The sequence below is a fragment of the Topomyia yanbarensis genome, chromosome 2, assembly GCF_030247195.1.
Source record: "Topomyia yanbarensis strain Yona2022 chromosome 2, ASM3024719v1, whole genome shotgun sequence".
Lineage (NCBI taxonomy): Eukaryota > Metazoa > Arthropoda > Insecta > Diptera > Culicidae > Topomyia > Topomyia yanbarensis.
This window is the reverse complement of record NC_080671.1, coordinates 367,637,385-367,655,660: the sequence shown is the minus strand read 5'-3', so window position 1 is coordinate 367,655,660 and position 18,276 is coordinate 367,637,385. Positions and strand designations below refer to the sequence as shown.

The 18,276-nt window shown below is 37.5% G+C and overlaps 1 protein-coding gene across 5 annotated transcripts in view; it reads left to right on the top strand.

Annotated features, from left to right (window-relative positions):
• LOC131684460 (uncharacterized) overlaps positions 1–18,276 on the top strand; it is a 374,204-nt gene that overhangs the window by 186,685 nt on the left and 169,243 nt on the right. Inside the window, exon 1 of one of the 5 annotated variants that reach the window (XM_058967368.1) lies at positions 5,814–5,830. The exons of the other annotated variants lie outside the window; for them this stretch is intronic. The gene's annotated coding sequence lies outside the window, so the exon portion shown is untranslated. Of the gene's footprint in view, positions 1–5,813; positions 5,831–18,276 lie in introns of those variants that run through there. 5 annotated transcript variants of the gene reach the window in all.

Below are 18,276 nucleotides of genomic sequence, written 5' to 3'. Positions count from 1 at the left end.
AGTAAAAAATAAACCCATATTTAACACGAACACGAGTAGCAATACTTCACGTGTCAAATTAGAAAGTGATTTCATGAATAGAATATCACTATAAAGTGCATTGTAATTTATAACAAATGCCGTGACTAGGATACTGAAATAATGAACATAAATCAATTTAATAAATTATTCTACACTTTCTCCCTTCAACTCCTTGCTCTCCCTTGAGTAAGAGCCATAATATTAAAAAATATACTTCACCTTCCATTCCCTTGCTAATTAAATGCCGAAACAACTGTTAACAAATTGACTCAATAGGTCGTTAACAAAAAATGGTTAACAAAAAATGGTTAACAAAAATGGTTAAAATAGAATTTACCGTGATGGGGATCCACCGTCGCAGCTTTGGGTGAAAGCTGCCGACACCGTGCAAATCAGCAACACATGTGACCATATATCACAGACGCTGAGACAGTCACAATAGTCGATTAAATAAAATCACTCAGGCAGGCAATTGGTGAGGGAACAAACAAAACTGGCTCATTCAATAAGTTTCAACGTCGCAAATGCTTAGTGTAGAAGTTTACCGTGACCTAACTTTTTGTCGGTTCCGACAGCATGAAGTAACAAGTTACTTTACGCTTGTCCGGACATGCCGTAGACTCAGGTGATTCGCATTTCTAATATCAAAAGACCCTGACTCCTACGGTAGCAGACAAAAAGTTAAGTCGCCGGTGAGCTCTAAGCTTGCATATATGATCCTTCCACGCTTTTCTAAACTTTCTCCCTTCAACTCCTTGCTCTCCCTTGAGTACTATGGCTCTAAATATTGAAAAATATACTTCACCTTCCAGTCCCTTTCTAATTAAATGCCGAAACAACTGTTGATTAATATGACAAATAGTGGCTAAAATCCTGAAATCATGAACACAAATCACAATACTTGAGACTAAAATATCACAATAACGTGAATAGATATTACAGAAATCGTGACTAAAAGTTTGATATCATGAACATCTTTCAGAAAAATCCAGTACAAAACTCGTGAATAAAATATCACGAATATAAATTACGAAAATCATGACTGCAGTCCTGAAATCATGCACTTAAACCTGCCAGAAAAAAAACCTGATTATTATCAGGAATAAAAAATCACGATAACGTAATGAAAAATTACCAAATTCGCTGAAATCGTAAGCATCGTTTAAATGTCGGTTCATTTAATTGATTTACTTTAGGGATCATCCATAAATGGCGTAGCATTATATGGGGAAGGGGGAGTTTGACGATGTGTGACGACAGGGAGGTAGGGGATCATGTCATTCTACGTAGCTTTCTTAAAGGGAAGTAGGGGTTGACCTGATGTGATGACAATCTTACCCGTTTCATTTAACTAACATCGTTTTTTATTTTTTTGTGTTGACAAGGAGAGGAGGGTTACCGTCAAGCTACGTAATTACCAGGGGGTATTTAGAAGTTTGTGATAAAATGCTACAATGGGGGAGGGGGGTGTAAAAATTTACTCAAAAAATGCTACGGCATTTATGGATGGTCACTTATTCAAACCAGAGTATCCCCACATGATGAACAAGAATCACAACAAAAACTAAACATGTCGAGAGAACAGCCACAGAAACCCAACCAAACATTGCATTGGAATGTGACGCAATGTATATTTTAGGCGCGAACTAGTTTTTTGAAAACACAAATAGTTCCATGAATACGAGGTTTATTACTCATAATTTCAAGAACTTGGTCAGAATTTTCGTAAATCACTCAGTTCACGAAATCGTGATTTTTTGTTCATGAATTTATGAACGGATTTTTTCCGTGCGATTATCGTACTCCCCATTTCCAGACTCATCCTTATTCAACCAGTTTCCAACGGGTTCGATTTATTGATTGTACACCAACTATACATAGGCGGTATGCTTATTAAATATCATTTGTAATAACATTCCCAAGGCCGGTGCCACCGATGCCAGTCATTATATATTAGAAATAATATGTCAGTGGTATTGCTGCACTAGGCCTGCCGTTATATTGTATGTACTAAAAATAGGACTCAAACGTTGTCATGTTCTATAACGAAATGTAGGGCCAGCTTCGTTCTATCTTTGTACAAGTTTGTAGAACCTGCCCGGTCTGTTTTAAAATGCAACCACTCGGTCGGTGTATCGATTTATTTTATACGATTATATGTAGCTATAAACGATCACAAAAATCGATGGAAATGGTAAGCGTAATTAGTGTTGTAAATAATGTAGTGAGTGACCTTTATGAAATATTCATCCAGTACACATCATTTCACAACCGGGTACAATTCAAAAATAAACGTTCGCCGAATCAACGGTTGTTAGATGATGTATGTTGGTCTGCTGTGGATTATCTTCGGAATCGTTGAAAGGCTGCTATGCTGTGATTTTAGGCTTTAGTTTTAGAAAAGCCAAATTTTACGTATATCGACCTTTTGAAAAGAGCTGAAACCACTTGAAATATCCAATAGTTTATAATGTATATCCCAACCGCGCATAAATCGAATCAACGAATGAATCCATCTATTTTCGATTTTAAACGCAGTGTTTCCCTTAACTCCCAACTGATGGAGGCGAAGGGTTGTTGGTTGAAAACCGATTCTAAAAAGATGGAGACGAAAGTTGTTGGTTCAGTTTCAATTAGAAAACATAGAAATGACGAAAGCATTTGATTCGAATAATCTTGTGATATATTGCGAAGTAGAGCAGATACAACATATCAATATGTAAAACTAGATTTAAACAACAACATTATACATGATAACAAACCACTCGTGTCCAACTGCAATATGTTCGAGTGAATTGCAACATGTGCTGCAAACATCTTAACGATAATATCAAGAATATATGTATATAATCATCATGAAGCAGTTAGAAATAGTTTTGCTTGCCGATTTATTCGTCGACATGCCTCATGTCTGATTTAGTATAGATTGAACATTCACGATATTGTTTTTAGATACATCTCGCATCCAATTTCCGCAAATAAATCAACATCATTGTCAAGCCATGTATTCCCAATATGAAGCAGAAACATCAGTAGCTATTATGCTAAACTTTGTGCCAAGTTGATCCCGTTATGCATCTCCTTTGGTACCTAACGGGCATCGCAGCACAGTACAGCACAGCTACGAGCGCAGTGTGATAGATGGGATGAGCTGGCCATTATGGCACATTAAACACAACAACTTCTGATGGCTCTTGAAAGCAAACCAAGCTGGAGTCTGCTTCCAGCACCCCTTTCTTCTGAACGATTCATGTAGAGAGGAAATTATAAATTCATTTTCTGTTGGACGAAGAAGGGCTTGCACGGGTGCGATAAGCATAAGCGCAAATTGGACTGGACGGTTATGTTCTGTTCTGTTGAGCTTATCAACGGATGCACCCTTCAGAACGGATGATGTATGCACATTTTGAATGTACTGTTGTCAGCTGCTTGCTGCTCAGTTCAGGTGCTAATTGAAGTTATTAACGCTATGAAAATATACGGATTTGCAATTGTTGAGTCGACTGTAACTGCGACGATGGTTTACAACACAACGCTGACAGGGGGATGCCAAATATTAAAACAAAGATTATGCTACATATTCTACATTCCCTATTTTCTAAAGCTGTGTAAAATAAATTTTTACAGTCGTTTGCAGGATAATCGGGACAATTTTCACTCTGGGAAAAATCTGAAATTTTTTTGAATTTTTTGTTGTTGATTGTTTCATTGAAAAAGTGCCTGAAGAAGTTATCCCAATCAATCAAATTACATTCTGATGCGGCTTATCTCACTTCAAACACCCAATGAGGCTAGTAGAGTACAAATATGTGCACACTTCTGTCATATTCAATCAGTTATGACAACACAAGCGTGAAACATCATCGCAACCGAACTAACAAAGTAGATGCCCTTGTGTATTTAATTTCCGCATCATCCTCAAACTCATCATCATCATCATCATGACGATCCGAACGCATTTGCCAAAAGCGAGCACAGTCACCGGCTTTGTGAGTGCGAAGTCATCATTCACAGCTATTCACCCGCGTTTAGTCGGATATACAACCGAGACGATCGCACGGCACCTATAACCCGGTAGCATCGTCTGCTCCGGTCGTTTGCCAGCCAGCCGCCATCTACCGCGACCAAATAATCCGATGGGGTGCCTGCCAGTAAGCAAGTTTCTACTTTGTTTCCCCCACGTTTACCTGCGGGATAAACGTCATTACAATTAAAGTGATCATTAAAATAAATTAAACCAAATCAGACATTGATTAGAACTTTGGTCGAGCTGCGGGTTACACGTCACTGGCACTGTTTAACACAACAGTCTAGACAATGAGTCGATGGTATATCCGAAGTGAACCACCCACTTCGGCATCCGCGTCGATCCTCGACGAATCGACGTCTACTATCTGTTTGTTTATACTTGTTTAATTGCCACCTGCTCGGCGTAACGAGAGATAAATAATAGAGTTCATATTGCCAGTAGCTCATCCCATCGACTGACTGACTGACTGACTGACACTAACTGCGGGTGGCGGCGCGGCGTCGCGTCGGCAACTTTGTAGGTGAATCTTCAAAACCCCAAACTAATTGAGAGGCTATCTGGTTGTCGAGCACAGGCAGTCGGCGCGTTACTAATGGATGCCGGTTGCAGCGCGGCGGCATCGGCGAAAGATGTATCCAAATGATGCCAGCCATAATTCTCGCCAGGCAGTGGGACACATTTCATTTATTGAAATGATACGCGTTTTTTTTCTCATGGTCATTTGAACTGATAATGTTTGGCAATGGCAATTGCCGTGCTAGTTGAATGAATGAGCGGATCACAATCGCCTCGGCTGTTGTGAAAAAGCGTTATCATGACTTGGTTATTCATTTTAATAGTATTGTGAATTTGTGATAGTTCCCTGCGGAGCTGCCAGATGATTTTAATACTAATTTAATACTAATAATATAAATATAATGGTTAGGAAATGTAGGAAAAGGAAATGCTAAAACATGGCTGCAGGAAGGGGCAGACTAAAACTATATGAATTAATTTTAAAATAAAATCTGCATAAATCTGTTTTGTGTTTTGAAAATCTGTGTTAAATCTGCATAGTATATCTGTTCTGTATCTACGCCCGAAAATCTATGTAAATGGCAACTCTGCTTCAACGTTAAATCAGTAATGTAGCCAAAAACATTTCATAAGAGATGTATGTGTTTTCCAAAACATTTTGAAATCTAGAACCAAAACAGTCAAAATAAAAACGGAAAAGGGTGCTCATCACACATGATACATTGTTCACGAAAAATTCAGCACATGATGGAAAATTACCAAATTTTGATTACATTCGTCGCAGAGCATGAAGATTCGGCAACATAATACTCATTGCTATTGAATAAGCGTGGTGCTGGTGATATTTATTTTTGTTTTTCGATCCAAAAACGTTTTCATTGATATAGATAGGTGTGGAAAATTGTATTTCATGTTTGAGAATAAATTCGGGATTAGGTAGGTCTCAGTACCACTCCTGTTACGACAAACGATGGCTGAATAAGCAGCATAGCAGGCGACGACTGTGATGGAAGGTAGTTTGTTTTGGTCGAGCCGCGGAGGTGGTCATCAAAAAGTTAGATAGTGACAAGCCACAGTGATATAAAGACGTATTCAATACCTATTTCGTGCATTGCGCGTATGTGAATGACAGTTTTCCGCTTCTTAAAGTGCAATGGTTAGGGTACGATTGATTATGTTACTAGTGCGTCAACGAACTAACACAATGCCCAAGTCTTTCTGCCAGCAGCTGCAAATGGACGAGCAATTTAATGTGCAGAAAAGGTAATTAAGAAATAATTCTCAGTAAAGTAACTTCTTTTACTCACTTTAGTATTTTACATATAAAGAATCGCACAATTTTAAATCCACATAAAAGCCGCAACCACATTAAGATAATCATTAGTGGGGTTCAAAGTTACTTAGGAGATCAAAAGCTGGATTGACGTAGGATTATTCGTTGGTGTGATCATAATACTTTTACTTTTAAACGAATGGTTACCATCATTTGTTGGTTGCTAAAAGCGAACATTTTGATAAGTTTGTACACAAATTCTATGTAACTAAAATTTTTAACCCTTCAGGAATCAGGAATCAGAATATATTGGCTCAAATGGCACGTTCCCCGTACATAGTCGGGGATTTGTGCCTTGCCGTGTGTTTTCATCATTTCCTGAGCGGAAGGAAAGGACAAGGAGGTGTGGGGAAGTAGAATTGGAAGGGTGGGAAAAATAACAGCACAAAACAAAAATAAACAACAGGTAAGTTAAACTCACAAGTAGTTCAACTTGCCTGCGAATAAGCCTAAAGCTCTTTACCACATTGGATAAGAAACTTTAGTATGTCTCTGAGTTTCAGTCGTCCAAACATGGTTTCATCTATATAAGGACGGCTGAAGACTCGAAATCGCAATTGCGCTACCGCTGGACAGTTTGCATATCAGATGATATGAGGTTCCGTAGTCGGATTCACAAAGATCACATGAAAAAGACTCAGCGCGCTGAATAGTTGCCAAGTGATAATTGAGTTTGCAGTGGCCGGTTAAAGCCCTGGTCAGCATGCCGCAGTGGAGCTTCGAAAAATGTAAGAGATTTTTCGAAACCACTGGGCATGGTTGTTCTAGAAACGCCTTTGTTTGGCGACACGTTTGTAGATTTCTCCAATAATTGCGGTGCTCGGACGAAGCCCAGGACCGTATTTTTTCCCTTATCCAACTTGTCCAAATTGGCAGCGCGGGCTTAGGACCAACGAAAGTCAATCGCTGAACCTGCTCTGGCCAATTCGTCAGCCCATTCATTTCCAGTAATACCGCAATGTCCGGGCACCCAGACAAGGTAGATAGTGTTGACAATGCTTAGTTCTTCGATTTGGGTTCGGCGCGCGATCACTAGCTTGGACCGGGATTTGTCTGAGCTAAGGGCCTTGATTGCAGCCTGACTATCGGAGCAGAAGTTTATAACTCTGCCGGACAAACTCAGTTGAAGGGCCGATTGCACCCCGCACATAATCGCAAAGATTTCTGCTTGGAATACAGTACAGTATCTACCTAGTGAGTGAGATTGGTCTAATCTCATTTCACGACAGTAGACACCAGCACCAACACGTCCCTCCATTAGAGAACCGTCAGTGTAACAAACCACTTGCGTTTGTTGTTGTCTTTCCATAAAGCCAGACAACCACTCCTCTCGAGAGGGAATCTTCACATGGAATGTCCTGTAAGGAAAACTACAAGTGAGTGTAATATCGCTGGGAGCAAGAATATCTTCACCCCATGTAACCATTTGTGACCACAATCGTGTATGAGTGGTAGCAAGATCAACATGATTACTGTTCCAAAGCCCAGTAACCTGCAGTATGTATGCACATGATAGTGCTTCTTATTTTAAGTGTATGTGTAATGGTTTGATATTTAGAAGTACCTCAAGAGCAGCAGTCGGAGTCGTGGTGAAAGCACCAGTCAACGCCATGAGCGCCATTCTTTGCAGATAGTTTAACTTTGACTGTACTGTCACCACCTCTCCCCTCTGCCACCACACAAGGCATCCGTATGACAGCATTGGACGTACAATTGTCGTGTAAATCCAATAGATGTATTTAGGTTTGAGACCCCAGGTCTTTCCAAAAGTTCGTCTGCACTGCCCGAAGGCCATGCACGCTTTCTTGACTCTGAACTCAATGTGAGCAGACCAATTCAGTTTGGAATCCAATATGACTCCAACGTATTTGACTTGATCTGCACACAGTAGCTCAGAATCAAAGAACTGCAAGGGACGAACCCCGGTTGTTATTCGCTTCTTCGTGAAAAGAACCATTGAAGTTTTGCTTGGGTTAGCTGATAGTTTAACTTGTCGACACCACTGTTCGACAGCTCTTAATGCCTGTTGCATTAAGTCAAAGATTGTTCCGATGCAAAATCCAGTAGGGGAACTGTGGGTAAAACGGACAGGTGGGATAAGACGGACACATAGTTATTTTAGGGATATAACATTAAAACTTCAATTGTATTGTATGTGTACCCTATCATTATGAGTAACCTTGAATTATGAAACACTTAGGAGGCCTTGAATACTGCTAAACATGCACAATTTAAGCAAATATTGATAATCAGTAGTGCAGTTTCGTGCGGATGTAATTTTCAAGTTTCCGATTTTAAGGTTTATCGACGAAAAAATCAATTCTTTCGCTGATTTTTTTTCCTTTATTTCGATAAAGTAACTCTTAAGTGACATCTTCATGGAAAATAACAGGTAAGTTTATTTATGCGTGAATGAGTACAAACGTTGAAAAAATATGTGTACTGGTGGGGCAAGATAGACATTCTTGATTGATTCTATTGATTCGTCCTTATATGAATGTCTCGCGTGTAAAAACGAACTTCTAGCAATCAAACGTGGAGAACCATCCAGTTAACTGAAGTCTCACATGCAGTAGACTGCAGGATGTGCGTTAATGTGACCGAGACTAAGTACCGAATTCCTAGAACCTGGAAATGGTACACGATTTTGTGCAGGTCCCATACTATGGCTGTGTAAAATCGAGAAACTGATGTTTCCAATTACGCATTTAATATATATCCTTTCAGTTTCGTATAAGTGATTCTGACTGATCATTTGAACTGATTATATAGCTCTCTTTATGACAACGGCATAAAGGATATTAGAAAATACACCATATGCTTCAACTCTAAATCGAACCCCAAAACGTTATTTTTCACTTCGAGTTGAACGTATATATTAAAAAGAACTACAATCCATTCAAAACCTTCGCTAGAAAGAGTAAATTTTAATATTTTGTATTGTGATCATCCTTTCTGCAACATGTCCGTCTTACCGCCACCATATGTCCGTTTCACCCGTAGTCTGGAAAAAGTGAAGATATTTCTTCGTTTTTCAGTTCTTTAAAAAATTATACTTGTTGATTTTTGTAACACAATCCCTCTGGGCACTCGAAAGCCAACATATGGAGCTACAACATAGAGTATTACATGTTGACATAATCATTCTCTTACTATGTTATTTGTCAATCTATCTTTAATATGTCCATCTTACCCCCAGTTCCCCTAATTAGTATTTGGTAATCGTCAGCAAACCCGTAGGTTGGAAATCCAAGCTCATTGAGTTTCCTCAACAAGCCGTCAGCTACTAAGTTCCATAACAAAGGTGACAGAACGCCGCCCTGAGGACAACCGCAAATACTCAACTTCCGTATCTCAGCCTGTCGCAGTGACGAGCAAAGTATGCGGTTATTAAGCATTGCGTTTATCCAACCTGAGATACATGCAGGTATCCCATGACCGCGCGTCGCTTCCAGAATAGACTGGAAGGACACATTGTCAAAAGCACCCTCAATATCTAGGAATACACCCAAGCTAGATTGCTTGAGCGAGAAGGCTTTCTCAATGTTGTAAACAACATCGTGAAGCAGAGTGATCGTGGATTTCCCACACTGATATGCATGTTGCATTTTGTGCAGTGGATATTCAACTAAACTAACGTTCCTGATGTGATGATCGATTATCCGTTCCAAAGCTTTCAGAAGAAAAGAACTTAAGCTTTAAACTTTTAAATCCACATAAAAGCCGCAACCACATTAAGATAATCATTAGTGGGGTTCAAAGTTACTTAGGAGATCAAAAGCTGGATTGACGTTGGATTATTCGTTGGTGTGATCATAATACTTTTACTTTTAAACGAATGGTTACCATTATTTGTTGGTTGCTAAAAGCGAACATTTTGATAAGTTTCTACACAAATTCAATGTAACTTAAATTTTTAACCCTTGCATCTTACTATTACTACAAAATATAGTGTCTTCGCAAAGCTTTTTTAAAATGTCATGGATTACTGGATGACGGATAGAATATTTTAGTTTAATCCTACAGGATGCGACATGTAACCAATAACCATGCAAATGTTTGAAATCCAAATAGCAATGGTCGTGTTTTTACAAACTTAGTTTAGAGAGACGAGATACGTACGATAATGAATAATTTGATTCATGATTTCTTTAATCGCACGAGTTAGAGTGATCATTTAAACACACCTGTATGTCAAGGGTAAAAACCCCTAAAATACTGAATTACAGAAGATCAGTAGAATTTATTACGCTTACCAAGTTCATGCTAGTTGCGATCTTTAGCAACATTTGTTTAAATTCATTTGGAAGAAAAGTGGGTTATACTGTAATACCAATGTAACTTAATTCAGAATGTTATTACTTTTCCCTGTGATCAATGAGCCAGAAGAGAATATGATTGTCCTTGAAAGAAGCACTGTGCAAAATTTCAAAACGATTGGTCCAGGAGATTTTGAGTTATGGTGTACACCGCAAAACATGTTTTCGACGCCTCCGGAGATTCGCTATCACTGGCACAATCTTTAGTATTTTGCCATGAAAATTTAAGAAAATATTGTTCAATTGTGGCCTTATTGTAAAGATAGTCAATGAATATACTAACACAATCTGTATCGCCACAATAATTATTTTTAAAAATGTCCACCCCTCCGTGAAACTGGAATACGAGACTTTGCGTAATTCCGAGCACTTGTTTTGAGTACCGTAAACCGGGGTGACATTGATCACTTTTCGAAGTAATCATTACATATTTTTAGACGCAACACATTTTTTTCAAGTTTCATATTTTTAAACCATGTACTGATGTATGGAGAATAAGATTGGATGGTGTTACCTAAAATTATCCGCTTACAGTTATATTTTCAAAAATAATTTCAAGTTGAAGCCCGAGTTCGTATTCCGGGGTGACTTTGATAACCTGCATGTTCACCCACATTAAGTTGTTAGAGTAAATGTTTTTCATTTAAATGTTTGTTTAAACTAATTCTGGAAAGATACTCATTAATTAGATTATATTATTAGATATATATTAGTTGGTATTATAAGAAGTATTTCAATGTACTGTACAATTCGAGTAACCAAAATTCTTATAAATTGTGTCGAACTAGAATAAAATATTCTGAAAACCTTTAAAACTGCTAAAATTGTTGTATTTCAGTGCTTTATGAATGTACAAAAAGTTTCATCTATTTTAACACGTTGGAATATTGAACAATAAAAAAATGTGCGAATTTTAGCTTAAAATAATTTTAAATAATTGGCAACTAGTTTCACAAAAAAAATTATTTAAAATAAACAAACTCTTGAAACTAAATTTGCCACATTCCAATCTAAAGGAAAATAAAAACTCACTTGTAATTTATGACTCTTGCTCAAATCTGAGATTTATTTGTTTTATAAAAAATAGACACAGCTTCGTAAAAATAAGTGAAAGTCAAATTTTGGTGTTTCGTAGTTTTTGGATCCAAAAACCGAACAATATGCTCAAAAAGTATATCAAATCAGTATTTTATAAGTTTAGAGTAAAAATCATTTCAAATTAAAATGATTCGGTAGACTGGTTTAATAAGCGATCTACGAAAAAAGTTTCAAGTGATCAAAGTCACCCCGATGATCAAAGTCACCCCGGTTTACGGTATGTAGGAACGATGGAAGATGGAGGTATCTTACGTTTTTCGTTTCATTTATAGAGGATTTTTTTTGTTGCGTTTATAGAGGTTTGAACATTTTTCATTCGGATTAAAAAATCTCTAACTCGAGCACGGAACCGTACAAGGCAATCAATTTACCAACTACAACCAAATACTAGTACTGTTCAGAAGTAGACTGCTGCATACTGAGAAGGATTTATTAAAACATCAATCAACAGATTTATCCTATCTTAATAACATAAAGATGCAACCAGTCGCAACATTTCAGTCGCTCTCCGAAGGATTGTCTATTTATTTCTTTTTGCTATTCCGTCACATCGTGTGTGGGCAACAGTTGTCAGTCATAAAGTGTGAATAAAATGCTACTGTTGGTTGCAACTTTAATTTTTTGTGTAAATATAGCCTATGATTGGTTGAGTTAATATTAATAGTAAGCGAGTGCTCATATTATACGTTTATATTTATATAAACGAGTGTTTATATTTCCCTTTGCTTTAACCCGTATTTTTTCTTTGGTCTGGAGAACCAAGTCTTTTGTACCAATCGACTGAGTTCAACAAATTTGGACAATGTTTAATATTTAAAAGGAATCTTCAACAAACACCGTGTTTTTTCATGGCTGCTGTTTCTTGCTTGCTGTCCAACCTTCGTGGTATATCTGACTTGCTCAGGTCTGCTGAAAACATCGTCACCTACCGAAACACGAACCGATTCAGAGGTGCTGACCATCTTTACAACTACCTTATCTTTCTTACGCTTCTTGGCGCCACTCGTTTACTAGCTAGAACCGAAAGTTTCTCGACAGTGGAATTTCTCCCGATACCAATGCCCGTTTTCGTGAGGTATTTAGTTCTCAACCACTCCGATGGACACATCACCAGCGGTCATATTTTTCTAGGCAACGTTATCCCGATTGTTTCCGACTTCGCTTTGTTCGTTCGTTGTTTTTCATCTTTAGCAACTGTTTCCAACTCGTTGACCTCGCCGGGTTCCTTCAACGACTCATTTCTAGAGTAACCGAACCCACATGGCATTTTATGTGTCAAAACGGCTCGCAGTATATTTTTCGTGATAAGGAAGTCAGGATGAAAAATTCCAAAGTTATCTAAAACCTTCATGGGAAGGATTTGAACCCCCAAGCCACTCCGCCTTACGCACGGGCTTGCCTCTATGTATTAAAGTATCTATACACCAATTTTTAAATAAATTTCGTTTTAGACTGTACGTCTGTAATCTGTGGTCTTATTTTTCAACTAGTCCTCAGAATCCCGAGTTTATTTACTGTTAATCAAGAAATAACCACCTTCATTTCTCTCTGAGTTTCTGGTCCTGCTCGATTTATCTCTAGACATTCGCTCCGGTCTCGTTTAAAATACATCAAACATTAGACTGTCGTTTTGCCTTTCTCATATAAAGAAAGGCTATGCAAGCACTCCAAAAATCGATTTTCCAATCGAGGCCCGGAGAACCGAGTGTCATGTCCCATTCGATCCAGTTCGTCGAGATCGCAAAATGTCTGTATGTATGTATATGTGTGCCAAATAATGTCACTCAATTTTCTCAAAGATGGCTCAACCGATTTGCACAAACTCAGTTCAAATGAACAGTGTAACGCACCCATATGCTACCCATGATCGCATAGTTGTCCCGTTTTCTATGGGATTTCCTATCTTTATGGGACTGATATGCGATCATGGGCAGTATGACGCTATTGAATTTTTAGTTAATTGGACGTCCGGTTCCGTAGTTACGGGTTGAAGAGTGTGGGCACACAGCAAATTTCCATATGAACTTGTAACCCTATGATGACCAAATTATGTAATACATATTCAAATGCGTTCAACATTACTTGGATTTGAGGGTCTATCTATATTGGCATTGCAATTTTTTTTTTTTAATTCTCAAAGGCCCCCCCACTGGAGGAAAAATATATTAAATGCTATAACTTTTGAAATAGCACTCTGAAAATCACAATTCATGCCTTTTTTCATACCTTTTTTTGAATGGAGATATTTTTGTTTCCCGAAAAATACGAGAAAGTGGGGTACTCGGCCATTTTATCCCCAAAATTCACTATTTTCAATAATTTTTCTGCTCCGTGATGCAACTCATACATATTTTGCAGTTTATCTAATGTGAGAAAATCGCAGAAATCGAACGGTACCTTTTCAACCTTTGTGCGAATACGGGAAATTAGGGTTATAGGGCCTTTTGTCATTCATATTAAATTTTATCATTTTCTTTTGCATATATCTCTATTATTTTTCATTCAATTTTATGAACTGTACCTTGTTGAACGTGGAAAAATCTTATGAACAAAATAAAATTAATTCGTTACCGGTAAAATTCATAAACATAAAACTTTCTGACATTTAGTCTCGATTTCACAATTTTATCATTATATCGCTCATATCAACTCCATTTAACAATAAATTATTATTTAATTTACTACTTTTAGTGTGAAATATTCTTAGGAATCACATGAAAATAGTTTCATTCCTGGGAAAATAGAGGAAGTTGAGTTATTAGGACAAAAAATGAAAAAAATGTGATTTATAGAGTTAATGTAAAATTTTTTTATGTTTCTGAATTTTACCGATAGCGAATCTATTTTTGATTTATTTCTAAGAATTTTTTATGTTCAACAAGATACATTTTATGAAAATTGATAGAAGACTGCTAGAGATATATGAACGAGAAAATGATTGAATTTGATATGAATGACAAAAGGCTCTATAACCCCAGCTTCTCGTATGCGGACAAAGGTCAAAAATGCTTCGTTCGATCCCTTAGATTTTTTCACATTAGAAAAACTGCATAATATGTACGAATTGCATCACGGAACAGAAAAAATGTTAAAAATAGGGGTTTTCGATACACAGAAATATCTTCATTCGAATAATAAGGTTATTTCCTTTAAAAAGAGGTATAAATTGTAATTTTCTGAGTGCTATTTCAAAAGTTATAGCATTTAATATATTTTTCCTCCATTTTTTCTCATAGTATACATTTCAAAAATTTCAAGCAATGTGGGCGGGGGTCTAGAATCGTCCAAATGATGTGTAATTTGGCATCTGAGCTTACTTTGACATTTGTCACAATTTGAGAGGGGGGGCCTTTGAGAATTCAAAAAAAAACTTTTTTTGCAATGCCCTAATCTATATCGCTAATGACCGATTGAAGTAGTTTTGACAACATTGGTCACCTATGACGGATCTTGATGCCTCTTGGGAACTCGCCAAGTTCCTGAGCTAATGTCACAGCTATTTTGCAGCAAACCCTTAACCGATGTTTTCAAACTTGATTTCAAATGAAAGATATAATATTCCCATTGACTACTATTGGATTTCATACAGTTTTGACTTGTGGTTCCGGAGTTACAGGTTGGATATTGCGGTCTCATAGGAATTTCTCTTATAAACCGGTACAATCGTAATACCTCATAGGTTTAAAATCTATTGAAATGAACATCAAATTACTTCGATTCGCAGGCATAGATTACTGATGGCGAATCAAAAATTATTGGAATGTATGGAATATCGAATCAAACTACAATCCACATAAAGTTTGATCGGAAGAACGTTTTCAAAATGTTTTTGTTGCCTTCTCTGCTTCCGTGCGCGTGGGACCAAGATACACACGAAAGAGCCTCTTTATTTATACTCTTTGAGGTGTGCAGCCATGGAGTAGAATGCACATTGCACGTACGGGAGCAACACATATCGCAGTGAAGAGGTTTATTGTGAAAGAGAACAGCGGTGGTTCGCATGAAAAGTGCAAAGAGCGTTTTGCCTTTCTCATATAAAGAAAGGCTATGCAATCACTGTAAAAATCGACTTTTTAACGGAGGCCCGGAGGGCCGAGTGTCATACACCATTCGATTCAGTTCGTCGAGATCGGCAAATGTCTGTGTGTGTGTGTATGTATGTGTGTGTGTGTGTGTATGTGTGTGTGTGTCATTTAAACTCACACAATTTTCTCAGAGATGGCTGAACCGATTTTCATATGAAAGGTATAACGCTCCCATAAGCTGCTATTGAATTTTTAGTTGATCCGACTTCCGGTTCCGGAGTTACGGGTTGAAGAGTGCGGTCACACAGCAAATTCCCATATAAACTGGTACCACCATGATGTTCAAATGATGTAAAACATATTAAAATTGATGTAACATTACTCTAGTTTGCGGGTCTGGATCACTAATGATCAATAAAAGTAGCTTTGACCACATTGGCCACCTATGACGGTTCATGACGCCCCCGGGGAACCCGCCAAGTTCCTAAGCTAATATCACACCCATTCCCCAACGAATTCTCTACCGATTTTTACAAACTTGATTTCAAATGAAAGATACAGTAATGCCATTGACTGCTGCTGAATTTCATTCGGTTCTGACTCTTGCTTCCGGAGTTACAGGGGTGTTAGTAAGGATACACTGGAATTTCCCATATAAATCGGTACAATCGTAATACCTCAGAAGCAAAAACTATTGAAATGGTCACCAAATAACTTCTAATCGCAGATCTAGATCACTGATTGCCAATCAAACATTCTTTGAATATATTGTCCACTATCGACGATTCCGGAAGTCCGGAATTCCGGGCATATTCCACAATTAAAGTCACATCGGTTCTTCGGTGATGACTGAACCGATTTTCTCAAACCAAGTCTCAAATGGAAGACAAAATATGCAGTTGAGTATTGCGTCGCCGCCCCCCCCCCCCCTCCGTCTTGCCCTTACACCTCCATCCTTCATCACTCCCCTCCCCTTGGACCACCCTCACGCCCGCATTTCCTGCATCCATCCCGTATACCGAAATAAGATGAAGGATTTCTGACGCATCCTCCACTCCCACTCTACTAACCCCCCATTCCCTCCACTTTCAAACCCATTCCACCATCATTTCCAAATATAATCACATGAAAATACTATTGAACTCATGCTGATTAAGCTAAATATTATTCTTTTGCCTTTCTCATATAGAAAGGTTATGCAATTGCTCCAAAAACCGACTTTCTAACCGACTCATAACATTCGACTCAGTTCGCCGAGATCGCAAAATATCTGTGTGTATGTATGTGTGTATGTATGTGTGTATGTATGTATGTATGTATGTATGTATGTATGTATGTATGTATGTATGTATGTATGTATGTATGTATGTATGTATGTGTGTATGTGCGGATTTGTTAACAAAATGTCCACATCGGTTTCTCGGAGATGACTGAACCGATTTTTACAAACTAAGATTCAAATGAAAGGTATAATATTCCCATAGGTTGCTATTGAATTTCATTTTCAACCGACATCTTGTTCCGGATTACGAGTTGAAGAGTATGGTTACAAAACAAAATTTGTTGATTTGTCCACATCGGTTTCTCGGAATTTTCTGAACCGATTTTGACAAACTTGATTTTAAATGAAAGGTCCATCAGCTGCTGTTGAATTTTGTGTGGATACGAGTTCTGGTTCCTGAATTACAGGGTGATACGTACGATCACGCAGCAAATCCCGATTCTAACGAATTCTGCGATGAATGTAAAAAGGTGAATTTTTTTCCAAAATGTAAACACATTTGTTGAATTTGTAGATCTAGGTCACCAACAGTCATTCAAAGTCTCTTTGGCCACACTGGCCACCATCGACGGATCCGGAAGCATCCAAATTCAGAATAACGGTTATATTGGTTTCTCGAAAATGGCTAGACCGATTTGATCAACTTAGTCTCAAATGAAAGGTGTTCCGTCCCCGGAAACCGATATTAAATTCCATCTCCATCCGACTTCCGGTTCCGGAGTTACGGGTTGTGGAGTGCGATCACATAGAAAACTCCGATTCAAACCGATGCCGCGATGAATGCAAAAAGGTGCTCTTATATATACTTACCAAGTGTAATAAGAATGAAAAACATTACCATAATGTTATATTGTACGAACCAGCTACTAAATCATAGTTTGGAGAAATGAGAAAGGCACAATTGCACCTCTAGGTGGATTAAAACAGGTTTTTTTATTATTCTCTTTATTTGCTCTGAGATGCATTACATCCCTGGCGGTGGCAAGTATATTCCCACCTATTTTAAGTCATTTTATTTTTTCTTTGAAATTTATGCCATTTATAAAACAATTTTGTGATAAAAAATAGTTGTTTTTACTAAATTGCATCACCGAATTATAGGGTTTAGACTATCTTTTTCAAAATCAAGCTTATTATATTATCCAAAAGGAAGTCACTGCATTTTTATTTTTTCAAACTCTTCGCCAATCTGAAGGCTTTCATTCTATCTCAATGAATAGCAATAAGAAGCAGTGGCGTAGCCAACCAAAATTAATTGAATTTAAAAAAATATTGGAGGTGACCAGTTTAAATTAAAAAATATTGTTTAATATATAAATAATTATTTTTGAAGTTTATTATCTGATCATTACATTGAAAATTTAATTTTTAAACGCTATGAGTTGAGGACTTCTGGTAATTTGTGGGAATGGGATCTTGTAACTGATCGCTTAGTGATGATATTATAGTTGACAAATCATGTCAATATCAAATAAAATACTCTCGAAGAACTTGGTGTCTTCAGTAAAGTTTTCGAGAATTTTATTACAAATAACGCCACATACATAGAGTTTTCATATCTTCAATAAAAATGTTTTACATGAAATTCCATATAACTTTGCTGAAGACTTCAAGTATCTTACTATTTTTTTGAAAAGTCTATTTTCCATTAT